General features: G+C 37.3%; 1 pseudogene; it reads left to right on the forward strand.

The window, feature by feature from the left end:
* The first annotated feature begins 3,041 nt into the window (after window positions 1-3,041).
* Window positions 3,042-6,145, forward strand: LOC137825163 (protein FAR1-RELATED SEQUENCE 6-like; annotated as a pseudogene).
* Window positions 6,146-16,078: the final 9,933 nt, after the last annotated feature.

Genomic DNA, 16,078 nt, shown 5'->3' on the forward strand with positions numbered 1-16,078 from the left:
TCTAAAAAGAAAATGCACAAAGGATCACCATCAATTCAGAAAATTATATGACACTAAAGCAAGAAACAATAAAAAACAATAAAAGTACTACTAGAAGTAATGACAATTATGGAATAACATGACTAAGACAAAACTTGACATGATTACAAAATTAAAAGACATATGACAAAAATAACAACAAGTGAAAGGAAGCTTAAGGTAAACTCTAGGAAGGAGAATGCCATTCCAAAAGAGCAACCATACTCATATGAATAATGAGTGCCATAAACCTTTTCACAAGCACTTGGTGTAACAAAAGAAAAACAGCAAGAAAAACTCAATTAACACCTAAAACAGAAACTTAAATTGCAAGAAAATTAAAGAGCTCTTGAAATTAAAGTGCACACAACTCAACAATTAAACAAGAAGAACCTAAGACTCATGATACCACATGATGTGATTCCACTAGCCATATAGAGAATGATTCTTGACATTCTTAGGAATCACCTTGAGCTGGACATTATTGAGGCACTTTTCTTACAGTTGGATCATTGTTCTAAGACAAGAACTCACCAAAAACTAGTACCAAATCCCAAACTCATTTGGATGTTCCACATATTGTCAAATTGAATCAACAAAGAGAGGTAAAATTAAAACACACCGAACAGAAAAGGATGATAAGCAAACTGAACCGAACAAAGTGAAATTAAAAGGCAAAGAACAGAAAAATAGGTGCTGGAAAACAAGAACAGCCGAACCAAAACAACAAGACAACAAGCTTAGAACAAGGAATTAACAAAGAAGAAAGGAAGGAGAGAAGAATTGCTCATGAAGATGGATGAATGATGGATGATCTCGCCACTAGAAGTGTGGATGCTCCTAGATGAGAGTGTTGCCGCCACTTGAGGACACCATGGATCCTTCAAGATAATACTAGAGAAGAAGGCTCAAAAGCTCTCCAATGCTCACTCCAATTTTGAGTGTAACTAGTGTATCATTCAAATCATGATTATGAGTACCACATATTATCTTAAGTACCCAACCTTGACCCTTTCCAACAGGTTTACCTCACAATTTAAAGGGACATTGACATTTTCGAGTACCAGTTACACTAACTTCCAAACCATCCTTGTATTTTCTGTAACTACCCCCCCTTTCAAAGCCTAATAAGACATGTCTTTCTCCCTTGCTTTCCATTTGGTATGTCAGACCTAATAATGACAATAACAAAACCAAGTCCATAACCAACTCTATGGACCCATTCAAGTAAGTCTTCTCGCGAAGGAAAGACCTACACAAAGTTATTCTAACAATATTACAAAATCACTTCTTCAAATTACAATGCAATAAACATGAATGAAATGAAATTTTATTCACCTTATCTGTTGTAAAATGGGTACCATAGTCCCCTTCAACCAATTCATGTTGGTGCATAGAATTCATTAATTCTTCCATACTACATATCATTTCTACTTCATCGGATCTTTTTGAATCAATCCAACATCCACGTCCATACTTACACCTTCATGCATAAAACATAAATTTTCATTTTATTCCAATTTTCATAAATTCACACAAGTATGCAAAATAAAAACAACATTTAGTTTCCCTTCTGAATTGTGTAATCCATAACTCATTTAGTAATTACAAAAATCCCTTCCGGATTGGAAAATCCGTAAAGCATTTGACAACTTAAAAATTACTTTCGGATTGCGTAATCCGTTAGTCAAATTTTAATAGCAAAATGAATTCCAGATTGTGTAATCCTAAGTCATTTTTGAAGTTCTAAAATGACTTTCGGATCGGGTAATCTGTAAGTCAAATTTTAACAGCAAAATGAATTTCGGATTATGTAATCCGTAAGTCATATTTGAAGTTCTTAAATTAATTATGGATTGCGTAGTCCGTAAGTCAAATTTTAACAGCAAAATAAATTCTGGATTGTGTAATCCGTAAGGCATATTTAAAGTTCTAAAATGACTTCCAGATTGCGTAATCCATAGTTCATTTGGTACTGGAATACACAATCCGGAAGTGTGAGTTTGGTACGTTCTGGATCCGGTATACATACGGATTATCTAATCCAGAACACTTTAGTTTTCTGGATAAGGCACTGAATTGTGGGATCTGTTGTTCTAGCAAATTAACTAATCCGAAAATGAGTATTTAAGGCATAAGAACTTACCGGAGAATGAGAATGACAAGCCAACCAACCGTGACACTGTTGGCACTAGCACAATCGTTACCACCTCTACTACCACAACTACCACCACAACGCACCACCTTAAGAAGCATTGCACCACCACCACCACCACCACCACCACACCGAGCACCTTTTTTTTCACTCGTGGACAAAATGTAAAACAAAACTTTTATTTTTATGTTTTTCACTGAAGGACAATTTTGGTATTTTTAAAGTTAATGAAGGTGCCGAAAGAAGTCATGCAGGTGCAGGAAGAAGTTGTCCCAAAACTGTTCGGCCAATCAAATGGGCCCGGTTCTTTTTAAAATGATTGTGCAGATAGAAAAACTGCTAGGCCAGTCGAATGGGCAAATGCCTCCTTTAGAAAAGATGGTGCAAATATAAAAACTGTGCGTGGAAAATATGAAAATGGCTGGGCCAACCGAATCCGTCAGGCTTGTTTCAAAGACATGGTGTAGATATAAAATAGGCAATTGCTTCCTGCACCCGATCAATTGTGATTGGCACCCGACACATTTTTTAAAATCCAAAAATGCCCTTGTCTTCTTCATTTATGAAAACATTGAATGGTGAGGAAGAAGAAGTTCATGAATGTGTGAAGCTTTGGTTTGAGCTGCAAAAGAGAAGGTTGTGCTTCGTTCATTGTTGCTAAGTTGAGTGTAAGCTTCGTTTGGCAAGTTAAAGGAGGTAATTAATCCATTTTCGTTCGTCTTTGGTTATTTTCTCGAGCTCAGCTGGTCCCGGATATCGGAATCCGGAATTCAAATTTTCTGCCTACGGATATTAATATCCGGAAGTCAAAATTTTGTATACGGATAATAATATCCGGAACTAGGATTTGCCTACGGACGCTGATATCCGTAGTTCATATTTGCCTTACGGATGAAAATATCCGTAGTTCATAATATTGCCTTACGGATGAAAATATCCGGGACTAGTATTTGCCTTACGGATGAAAATATCCGTAGTTCATAATATTGCCTTACGGATATATATATCCGGAAGTTAACTGTTGATATTTTTTTGGTTATGGATTAATTTATCCGGAAGTGAAGTGTTAATTTTTTTCAGCAACCGAATGGATTCAACAGAGTCATACATGGGAGTTTTAGGGGAGATTGATGTGTGGGATGGATTAGATGATGTTGATCTGGAGCAGTCAACAAGTTATAACGCATTAGATAATGAACACAGGGCACATGAATGTAGTGAGGCATTTTCTACAAATGAGGTATGGTCAATGTTGGGTTGTGAATGTTTTTGATATGAATTATTTTTAAATTTGGCATGATGATCAAGATGTTCTTTTAAATTTTTAAGAATGTTATTGTAGGTATTTCGTGATCGAGATGAGCTGTTAGATTGGGCGAGAAGTGTTGGCTATAGTTATGGGTTTGTCATTGTTATATTAAGGTCAGATACATGGACGGGCCAACGAGGAAGGATGACCTATGTATTGTTAGGTTGTGAGAGAGGAGGTAAATACAGACGGTATAAAGAAGTAGATGTCAGTCAAACTGGAAGTAGGAAGTGTGAGTGTCCTTTCAGATTGCGAGGCAAACCAGTCAAAGGTGGTCAAGGGTGGAAGGTTGAATTAATTTGTGGTTCTCACAATCATGACTTGGCAGAGACAATGGTGGGTCATCCCTATGCTGGAAGGTTAAGTATAGAGGAAAAGGTTATGGTTGAGGATATGAGTAAAACTGCGGTGAAGCCAAGAAATATTTTACTAACCATGAAAGAGAGAAATGAGAAGAATGTGACAACGATTAAGCAGGTTTATAATGCAATCACTGTTCACCGAAGATCACAACGAGGTCACAGAACAGAAATGCAACAACTGATGTTGTTACTAGAGCGAGACAGGTACGTGCATTGGTGTAGGTGCGATGAGGTCTCTAATATTGTGCAAGATATATTTTGGACACACCCAGATTCAGTAAAATTGGTGAACTCATTTAACATTGTCATATTAATGGATAGTACGTACAAGACGAACAAGTATAGGATGCCGTTACTTGAGGTTGTTGGGATTACGTCTACAGGTTTGACTTTCTCCGTTGCATTTTGTTTACTAGCAGCAGAAAAGGAAAATAATTTTTTTTGGGCCCTTGACAGACTTAAAGGGTTGTTTTTAAGAGTTGATTCATGCCCTAGGGTGGTGGTATGTGATAGAGATGTTGCCTTAATGAATGCAATTAGAATGGTGTTTCCTGAAGCTTATAATTTGCTATGTCGGTTTCACATTGATAAAAATGTGAAAGCAAAATGTAAAATGCTGGTGCATCCAAGAGAGGCATGGGATCAAGTAATGGAAGTGTGGGGATCTGTTGTGGATTGTGATATTGTTGAGGCCTTTGAAGATCGTGTCAATGCTCTTCGAGTTGTCTGTTCTCCATGGCCTATATTTGTTGATTATGTGATGGATACATGGTTACGTCCACATAAAGAAAAATTTGTCAAGGCATGGATAGATAAGGTGATGCACTTAGGAAACACAACAAGTAACAGAGTTGAGTCGGCACACTGGAGCCTAAAGAGAGTTCTTCAGAATTCGATGGGGGATTTATGTTTCTGCTGGGATTCCATCAATAAGATGATTATTTTACAACATAATGCAATCAAAGATTCATTCCAAAAGAGTTTGCATGTGGTTGGACATCGGTTCAAGGTTACAGCTTACAAAAAATTGTTAGGTTTTGTGTCTAAATATGCTTTGAACCTTATTTCAGAAGAACTTGATAGGGTTAAATCAGTGGGGTTTGATAAAAGTAGGTGTGGATGTAGTCTTACATGTACTCATGGTCTTCCTTGTGCGTGTCAATTGGCTTCATTTGGTGTTGGTAGCATACCACTTAAATCAGTACATGTGATGTGGACTCGTTTAGGTTTTGAAGACATTGCTACTGAACAATCTTCATCTGAGTTGTCAATTGATAAAGAGTTTGAGGTCATCGCGAAGCGGTTTAAAGAGTTGGATGTTGCAGGTAAGGTTAACATCAAGAGTAAATTGCAGGATATTGCCTTTCCAGAGAAAACATCTATTTACGCACCAAAACAAAAGGTGCTGTAAAGATGTCTCGTCCTACCAAATTCATGAGATCAACTAAGCGAATCCCTTCTTATTTTGAACATGTGGATTTCTTACACTCACAACATGATAGTTGTGCAAGCAAAAAATCTAATGAAGAAAGCTTACCAGAAATTGTACCAGCAAAATGTATTCCTTTCCTTGATCAGTTCCCTGTAGGGTATCATCCATATATTGTTGATGTTGTTGACGTTAGGGCTGATGGCCATTGTGGCTACCGTGCTGTTGCTGCCCAATTGGGAATGGGAGAGGAGTCATGGGCTGTTGTTCGAATGAATTTGTTAAAAGAACTAAGTGAATGGAGACAAGAATATGTTCAACTCTTTGGTGGTGATGATAGATATGAATACTTGAAGAACTCACTTTTAGTGGAACACATGTCTATGGTACCAACCACTAAAACCATTTCATTTTTACATTGCATTTCTTTATTTAACTTTGTTTGTCAATTGTACTTGCAGGCAGGAACAGATAAGTGGATGACAATTCCAGACATGGGATATGTTATTGCAAATCGGTATAATGTCATTCTTGTTTCTTTGTCCATGTTACAATCATTGAGTATTTTTCCTTTAAGAACCCAAGCACCAAGTAACTTCCGTCAACACCGAATCATTGCAATTGGACATGTCCACGGAAATCATTTTGTCCAGGTATAAACTAAACCAATCAAGATTGATGTGCTAAATCAAGATTTGTGTACCTTATATTTATTACCTTTATAGGTCAAGCTCAAAGATGGTTGTCCAATTCCACCTACGGATATATTGTGGGCATCACATCGTTATCCGGCGGCCCAAACGTGGTCAACATACTACACTAGCCGGATACAAGTTTATACCCAACTAATGTCCATTAGACGATATTTGTAATTATAACATTTGTAATAGCATAATTTAGATTTATGGATGTTTAGTACATTTGCAGTTGTCCTACAATATTCACTGAAGTCACTGTTATGCCTACGGATAAACAAATCCAGAAGTCACTGTTATGCCTACGGATAAAAAAATCCGGAAGTCACTGTTATGCCTACGGATAAAAAAATCCGGAAGTCACTATTATGCCTACAGATAAAAAAATCCGGAAGTCACAATTATGCCTACGGATAAAAATATCCGTAAGTCACTATTATGCCTACAGATAAAAATATCCGTAAGTCATACTTTTGCCTACGGATAAATATATGCGTAAGCCAGTGATTTCTGTACTAATGATCATATTGAAACATATAAGGATCATATTGAAACATATAAAATAAAAGTAACGTGAAGCAAGAACCGATAAGGATCATATTGAAACATATAATTAAGGTTCAGATACATTGTCATGGATCATATTGAAACATATAATTAAGGTTCAGATACATTGTCATGGATCAAAATATTACATAAAAAGAAATCGTAATACATCTGACATATTGAGAAATCCTAATCAATCATTCCTACGTGCATGTCTCCTGACATAAACAGCTCTTTCATCAGTCGCTCCTCGTGCTAACGTAATGGCTGCTTGTATGCCTTCCCAAACAGGGCTGCCCTCCACGACATCGCCATGATCAAGTAATGGCTGCAATGTCTCTGTAATTCTACGACAAATACCCTACAAGCATGAATGACATACTATTAGAAAAAAACAATAGAAATTAATATCTTAACAAGGTTAGAAGCATACCAGAGCAGGATGTGACTCCTCATGATGACTTGGCATTGCTTCGTGATGACGTGCATCTGAGGGTACCGGTACAGGACGGTCATCCTCATCTGTATTAATCACATATGGATGTGATACAGATCTAAACCAACCCATGTACTCTTGAACACAAGCGTCAGGATGACGTGCTATGGCATAGTCATGTATGACATAATCATTGAAATGTAACCATCGACAGTCCATTTCATTTGTATCCGGATGACCATGTCCAATTACAGATGGGTTGCGAGGGATGATCTGTGTATAGCCATACTGACGCAGAACACGTTCTGGCATGTGCAGCTGTGTCCAATTTCCAAGCCTCAAATAACCACAGAATAAGGAAATCCACTCGAATGGACGTTCTTCCCTGTGCTCGTTGTATGGACAAAACCGAATGGAAGCTGGTGTCAATGTATCCAACTGTGATCGTACAACAACAATTGAAGTACCTTTTCCAGCATCATACAGCCTGCACCGAGGTTGATCTTCAGAATACAATGCTTGCATACGTCTCATCCCTATAGACGGGAAATGCTCATAAATCCACCCCTGCAACAATGTTGCATAACCAGCTAGTTGCTTTGTATTTGCATAACTACAATCTCCTAGCTGTTCATACATGTGAGTTAGGGCAGCTGCTGCCCAAGAATATCCCCCGGTAAGCCTCAAATCAACAAAAAATCCAAGATAAAACACACTTACTGATGTAGCACTCTTGTCCGCAAAAATAGTGCAACCGACAAGGTGAAGTAAGTATGCTCTGGCAGCCACAGTCCACTGCCTCCTTGAGCATGCATCTTGATACACTTCTCTTAACCAGCTAAGGCGCACATGAGCTCCCCGACAGTGTCTTGTTTCTTCAGATGCAAGTGCATGGTCAACACGGAGGGCTTCTACCAATAAATCAGTCGCCGAATCAGAATCTAAGGTTTCCTGTGTGTAAAACTGACCGACAATGGGTAAATGTAACAAATTTGACACATCATCAAGAGTGATGGTCATCTCCCCAACCGGTAAATGAAAACTGTTTGTCTCTGCATGCCACCTCTCTACAAAAGCACACAGCAGTCCTCGGTCTAGACTCTCATAACTAGCATGAAGCAGACCACCTAAGCCAGACAATTCTACAGCAGCTTCTATGCGCTCATGAGGTGCTCCTAACTTATTTATCTTCCTCCCATGTGAAACGACCTTCAGCTCACCACGATCCTACAATAATCAACATATATCATCAATAATCAGGAATACATAACAAATACAAAAATTTATTTTTCATTACTTACCAAACCATCCCACAACTGTTTGGCTACGTGATGTTCATAATTAACAAGTAAGGACTTATCCAATGGCCCTCCTGGATAGCCTTCATCATCAACTTCAACTTCTTCTTGTTCAATATAATCTTCAAACTCTTGATTTGGAATTGAAGTACTAGACCCACCCCGTTTTCTTCTAATCGATGCAGTTGGACGCACACGATCCAAATTAGAACTTCCTCCACCTCTAGTCCGCACCATCTTACATTTCATAAAAGTAACATTCAATCCAACATATATAACAAAATTATAACACATATAGTTTAAAACACTTGTGAAAAATTTCACACTAATACGGATATTAATATCCGCAGACCAATAACAACAATCCGGATAAAAATATCCGCAAGTCAAACGTAGCTTACGGATAAAAATATCCGGAACCCACTTTTGAATTACGAACAAAAAAATCCGGAACCAATTCTTGCACTACGGATAAAAATATCCGTAAGCCATTAATGAAGTCCGGATGAAAAAATCCGGATGCCAATATTCTTCTGCGGATAAATTTATCCGAAACCAAATGGTGGTCTACGGATAAAATTATCCGGAAGCAAAGGGTGATCTGCGGATAAAATTATCCGGAATGTACTACTCTACGAAGAAAAATCCATGAACGGTACCTCAACTTCTTTGACGATGAAGCACTCACGACGAAGCAAACCAACTCTGCTCACGGTGGCTCACGGTGTCTCCCTGCAACTTCACGGTGGCTGCTGCTACTTCACGGTGGCTGCTGCTTCACGGTGAAGAAGAAGAAGAAGAAGAACCCTATTGTTGGGTGCAGGCATTGGGTGCAGATCATAATTTAAGTGTTTTTAATTTCATTAAGGGTAATATGGTCTTTTCAGAAATCTGATTGGGTGCCAGTCACAAAGCATTGGGTGCAGGGAGAATGAGCCTATAAAATATGAGTGGCAAATCTACTGGGTAGAGCTGAATGGGCCCAAATTTTTCAAACATTTGTACATACATATAAAAAAACAAAACACAAAAATAGTGTGCTACGGTACCCATATTTATGGGCTTATTCTTCCTGCACCACTGTGACTTGCACTTGATTTTGGAATTGAAAAATTAGAGTGCAAAAGTATACATTCTAAAAAGGCAAATTTGAAATAGAATTTTATGTTCAAAAATGAAATTCCAGAAAAGCAGTTCCATAATAAAAAATACATTTAAAAAAAAATCTCGAAAAAAATCTAAAAGCATTTTAGAAAAGGAATTTTGAAATCTAAAACAGTGTTCCAGAAATAAAAACATATTCTGGAGAAGAGATTCCAAAATGTATTTACCCCCGTTTTATTTAAGAATATTTTTGTCATAATCATAGAATACATGTCACAATAATTCATTGGGTACAAAAGTATTTGGCTTGGATCAATTTAAGTAATATGCGTGTTGAGAAAAACTAGGATGTTTCTTCCTATATTCCATGAAATTCTTCCTGCACCTAGGTGAAATGATCAAATGTTTCATCTCATTCATCTTCATTCCAAAAAGTTCTTTTCAGAACATACTTTGGAAAATATATTCTATAACGTAAAAGTTGATTTTAATTTTTTTTCTTAATATTCTGTTCTTGAAAAACGTTTTTTTAAAAAAATTGTTCCAGAAAACATTTTACGCAATATATTTCATGAATTCTGAAAAGTATATTCTAGGAAAAGTTTTTTGGAAAAGATAATCCATAAATCATTTTAAAAAAAGACTAAAATAGTTTTTTTTTTAAATTGATGGATACTAGAAGAAATGTGATGAGATGCAGGAAGAATGATAAAAAAAATTAGCCTAGGTATATCATTGTTTTACTTTTGAAAACGAACAAAAAAGAAAACAAGAAAATAAAATTCATTTTTTTTACTGGCTACTTATTCCTACGCCTTCATCACTTCTTCTTCAGACACCTCATATTAAAATAGATTTTATCACTATACTCTTCAGTAAATAATATTAAAAAAATTAAAATTTAACCTAATTTTTACTTTAACCTAACTTCTCGCTTTTCACACTAACATTCACTCCTAGCGACACCCACCTCCCCACCAAAGCTCTCCTCCAAATCTCTCTTTCAAACACTCTCCTCCAAATCTCTCTTCCAAACACTCTCCTCCATCATTCACCACACTTTCCCTTTTCATTCAGCAGAGTAGTTCTGATGGTTTGAATTTCTAAGCCTTTTTAATTTGAATTTGGTGGAAATGTTTCAAACCGAATCAAGTAAAATGGTACATTTCTTTGTTTAATTAGATTCCAGATTAAGACTGATGAACCAGTCCAACACTGTACCTGAGAAGGTTCCCATAAATAGCTTACAGTGCATGACGTCGGTGCCTCCCGAGATCATCATCTAGGTATGGAAGGTCGTGATGTGGGTGTCAAATGTTCTTGCCGGTTGACCTAGCCGTTGTTGACTCCAAAGGTGGGTGGTGGCTCTTCCTATTTCTGGGGGTTTCCACGCTCTCTTCTAGGTGGTAGAGAGTGGCTCTTTTGAAACAGAGGAGGCCCTACTTGTTGATTGCACTCCGACGGTCAAGTTAGTACTGGGCTAAGTAACAATGAATAAGTAAAACAGTTTCAATCTTAGGAACGACGTACCTTTTCTAGGGTTCTTACCACCCTTTTTATAGGTTGTATCTAGGTTAACTTTCTTGTCCCACGAGGACCTTTCCTTAAGTGGAATTAGGGTTACTAGGAAGACATCCTATTGTGTGTTGCACAATCTTAGCGCAGCCGCCGCACCAGACTTTCCTCTTCTGGAGTGCATAATCTTAACAGTATGGCCGCTAGGGCACCAACTCATGCACCAGCGCTGCGGGGGCCATCTGTTCTGTAGGTGCCCTAATTATTCACGTGTCATGCATACAACTTTCCTTAGGAACCCTAACGGTATTGGGCATTGCTGCCGCCAGGGAATGTTTGCTTGTCCAAGATCGGAATGTACTATACACACCACATGCATGGATCCTGCCGTGATTTAGGTCTTTTTGATATCTAGGTTTTATCTCACACTATTTTTGGGGCCCCGCTTACGTGTCCCATTATCGCGACCAAACCACCGATGTTCGATGTCAATGTCTGATCCCGATCTCTGATGCCGATGTCTGAGGTCTGGCCAGTACAGTTCCAAAAAAAGATTTCAAGTGTTCAATTATATTGAATCCAAAAATTTTGGGAAAATTGGAGTTATTGGAAATTATGCATGATTAAAAAACTATGGACATTTCCATAATTCAAAAACTAGTATAAAAAAAAGTGAAAACACAAATTTGTGGTTTCAATTACCAAAGAAAACATTTTCCAAATTTGGATTCAACTTGATTGGCAAATTGACTTCAACCATATTGGAATTTTTATCCTTTTGCTTTAGCAATTTTTAAAGAAAAAGTTTCATTGTTAAAAGTTTAGTAAGTATCTTTAAGTCCTTTTGTGTACCTTTTTCTTGATTGTCTTTCTTCAAGTTTTGTCATAATCTCTTTCTCTAATTTGGTTTAGCTTTTCTTGCTTAAGCTTTTCTTGTTTGTCTCTTATTTCTTTTCCTTAAGTTTGGTGTTGCTTTCCTCTAAGATCAAGTGTTGAAGGCTTTGACCCTTTTCATTTGAGAGTATTTCAACCAAAAGTGCCTTGAGTGTTCTCTTCTAGAATTTCACCAAAAGTGACGCAAACGTGAGGAGTGTTTAAATTTTTTTCACTAACTGTTTGTTCCTTTGTGCAAAAAAAAAAAATTATGGGTCATTTGTCTTTAGGTGAACCTTCAAAACTGCAATCATATCACAAACTCCACCTTTTGGGAGAACTTGTGAAGGTCAAGAAGCAACTTTTCCACAAAGATGGGAAAATAAGCTATCTAGCAAAAGGATTGCAAAGACTAGAAGAAGCTCAAGCGAGGCAAAATCAAGAAAGAAGATTGGAGCTACCAAGAGCACCTAGACCATCCATGCACTATGGGAGTCAAGAACATGATGGGAGAGTGCACACTTTTGCAAAATGGCACCATCAACACTACCACCAACCATAACATTCTTTTGATTTTGTAAAGTTACCTAGTTTTAGTGGGTCCAATGACCCTACTTTGTATTTAGAATGGGAAGCTAAGGTTGAACATCTCTTTAATGTGTATAAGGCACCGAGGACCAAAAGGTTAGATTAGCTTCCCTAGTTTTTTTAGACTATGCCATCCAATGGTGGCAACAAACTGTAATGGACATTGGGCTAAACAAGAGGCCAGTTGTGGTCTCTTGGTATGATTTGAAAGCATGTATGCGTGTGTGGTTTGTTCTTCCTCCTTAATAGGAATAAACTCTTGTTGAAGCTCCAACGACTTCATCAAGGACCTAGGACGGTAGATGAATACTTTAAAGACTTAGAAACAACTTTGGCTAAAATTAATATGCATGATAATGAAGAGTCAAAGATAGCTAGGTTTGTAAGTGGTTTGAGGAGAGAAATTCAAGATATTGTAGAATTATATGAGTACTCTTCTTTAAAGAAAGTGGTTCACCTAGCCATCAAGCTGGAATCACAACTTTTTGAAGAATAACAACTTTCAAAAATACTCATAATGATGGCTTCTACAAATCTTTATGGAAGGATACAAACAAAAATTCTACAAAAACTCATCCTTACAATTTTTCAAAAGAAACCACTTCTCACCAAAAGGCTTCTATACACAATCCTTCTACCTCTACCCCTAAGTCACCCACCAAAACTTCAAGGACAAAATGTTTTAAATGTTTAGGTTTTGGGCACATAGCTGCCAATTGTCCAAATAAAAGAACCACAATGTTACAAGAAGTAAATTAAGACCAAATTAAAACAAAAGCCAAAAAAGAAAATGCAAAAGAAGAGGAAAGTAAAGTGGGTCTCATCTTGTTGACTCCTACGAAAATCACTGCACCTCCTAGGTATACTTCTTCCTTATCTTTTTCATTCCCAAATAATTCTAAATACTTGACATCTTTGTTAAAGAAGTTTAGGGATGATCTTCAAAAACCTCCTAAAGGTTATCCACTTCTAAGAGGATTTTCACAAACAAATCATCTATTCCCTAAACATTCTCTACAACCATGGCCTGTATCTAGAATTCACCCATATGAACTCCCCAAGCATCATGAACATAAGTTTGTTTCACATCCTAAACTTAGAAATATCTTCTCTTGAAACAAACTAACTATGTTATTTGCAGGTGTTCTAAATTCTAGGACGAATTCTTTTCGACCTAGGGATCATGATACAAAGCGAAGCAACCAGCAGATGACTAAGGACATATCAAGCATCTCACAAAAAGGTCAAAGACGGGCCCCACCAAACCTCGAGAAAGCATCAGCGGAAGAAGAAGCTATGCACCAAAATATCAAAAGTTTTTCCTTCTGGTCTTTTCCACAAGAGAAAAGTTATTTAAATAAATTGGGTTCACTTTAGGGGTCCAAATAGAAAAGATAGGCTAGAATAAGATGCCTTTAGCATAATAGGGGGTGTAGGTATCATTTTAGCTTGTTCATAGCCCTTTAGGAAGGCATTTTGACCTAGTTTCTAAAAGGACAAGCCTAGGATGCGGGATTGACTTAGTCAAACCCTAAGGCAGCCCCTTTTTTTCCCTTTTCCCATCCTACCCCTCTTGCTTGTTTTCCAAGGCTCCTTCCCCTATAAATAGGAAGCCTACCCATTGTATTTTACATGTTGAAATTAATAGAAGAAAAGTTACTACACAAATTGTGTGAGCTGGTAGTGAGGCTTGATTCCTCTTAGCATTTAGGTCTTATCTTGTGAGTAATTGAGGGCTCTCAAGTGGCGGCTAGCAACACTTATCTTGGATGCCAACCACACTCCAAGTGGCGTGATTCCATTCTCAATCCCTCACATAAGCTTTCTCCTTCCTTCATCTCTTCTTCCATTTTGTCATTCTGCTTTTACTCTTGTGTTATGTTCTTGTTTTGTTTCATTCTTCCATTCGGCAATTCTTATTTGGCTTTCCTTTCCATGTTCTTTAATTTCACACCTATTGGCATCATATTCACCTTGTAATTGTCTTTTCCTTTTGCTCTTGTGAAGTGAACCTTCACGCTTACTTAACCACTTGGTTAAGTTCGTGTCCAGTGGGGATCTTCTTAGAGTTCTCACCATATACTTGCTTAAAATCTCAATCTAAGTACAGTGTCACACCATAAAATGAACAATCCTAAAATCAACTCACATCAGAAACAAAGACAATGAACATAGAATGGAAGGCAAAACTGAAGGAGAATGGAATAAGGAAACTTATAGAAAATGAGAGTGATGTGCACGCCACTTGATTGGTGGTAACCATCAAGATGAGTGGAAGGTCGTCACTTCAGAGCTTAATTCTCATCAAGATAAGACCAAGGGAGAGGAGATAGCATTCACTCAATAACACACAATATTTGTTCACAGTAACTCTTCTTCTATTAATTTCAACTTGTAAAATACACTAGGTACGCCTCCTATTTATAGTTGAAGGAGCCTTGGATTACAAGCTAAAGGGCTAGGATGGGAAAAGGGAAAAAATGGGCAGCCTTAGGGTTTGAACCGCATCCTAGGCTTGTCCTTCTAGAAACTAGGTCAAAATGTCTTCCAAAAGGGCTAGGAACAAGCTAAAATGCTACCCACACCCTTATTGTGATAAATGCACCTTATTCTAGCCTATCTTTGCTATTTGGACCCCTAAAGAGAGTCCAAATTATTTACAACATATTTGTATCTTATAAGACCAAAAGGAAGAATAGTTGGTGTGATGATTTATGCTTAGCTCCTCTGGTGAGGTCCATGTGATCCTTGGTGGGGTTATGAAATTTTCGTTGAGATGATTGTTCATATGTGCTTTGTCTTTTGCTTCCTTGGTCATCTTCGTAGCTACTTGGGTTGTATCATGCCCCCCATGTTCAAGAGAATTCGACCTTGAATTCAGAACTTCTGTAAATAACATAGTTAGTTCGTTCACATATAAGATAGTGCAAGGATTGGGATGTGAACTCAACTTATGTTCTTTAAGTGTTGGGAGTGCATAAGACGGGGTTCTATTTACACACCAAGTTTTAAAAGAATGTTTGGGAATGAAAAATCTTTGGGATGAAAATCCTCTTAAAAGGTGGAAACCATTAGGAGGTGTTAGAAAATCATCCCCAAAATTCTTTAAGAAAGATGGTAAGTAAGTAGAAACCTTTGGGAATGAAAAAGAGAAGGAAGAAGTATACCGTGAAGGCACAATTATTTTTGGGAGGTCTAACAAGATGAGACCCTTTTTACTTTCCTTGACTTTTTCATTTTCATTTTTTGTTTTTATTTGTATTTGTTCTTTAGTTGCCAACTTGATGCTTTTAGTTGGACAGTTGGCAGCAATGTGCCCAAAACCTAAACATTTAAAACATTTCATATTGGAGGTTTTGGTTGGTGACTTAGTGGTAGAGGTGAAAAGGTGGTCTTTAGAAACTTTTTGGTGTGTAGTGATTTCTTTTGAAGAATGGGAAGGAAAGGTTTTTGTATAAATGTTGTTTGTATCCTTCCTAAAAGATTTGTAGAAGTCATCACCATGAGTATTTGTGATTCCACCTTGAAAGTTTTTGTACAAAAGTTGTTTTCTTCGAAATTTGTGATTCCACCTTGATGGCTAGGTGAACCAACTTCTTTAAAGAAGAGTAGTCATATACTTCTACAACATCTCGAAGTTCTTGCCTCAAACCACTCACAAACATAGTTATCTTTGACTCATCACTATTAGGCATATTAATTTTAGTCAAAGTTGTTTCTAAATCCTCAAAATATTCCTTCACCGTCCTA

Source organism: Phaseolus vulgaris, chromosome 8 (genome assembly GCF_051622355.1).
Source record: "Phaseolus vulgaris cultivar YP4 chromosome 8, ASM5162235v1, whole genome shotgun sequence".
Lineage (NCBI taxonomy): Eukaryota > Viridiplantae > Streptophyta > Magnoliopsida > Fabales > Fabaceae > Phaseolus > Phaseolus vulgaris.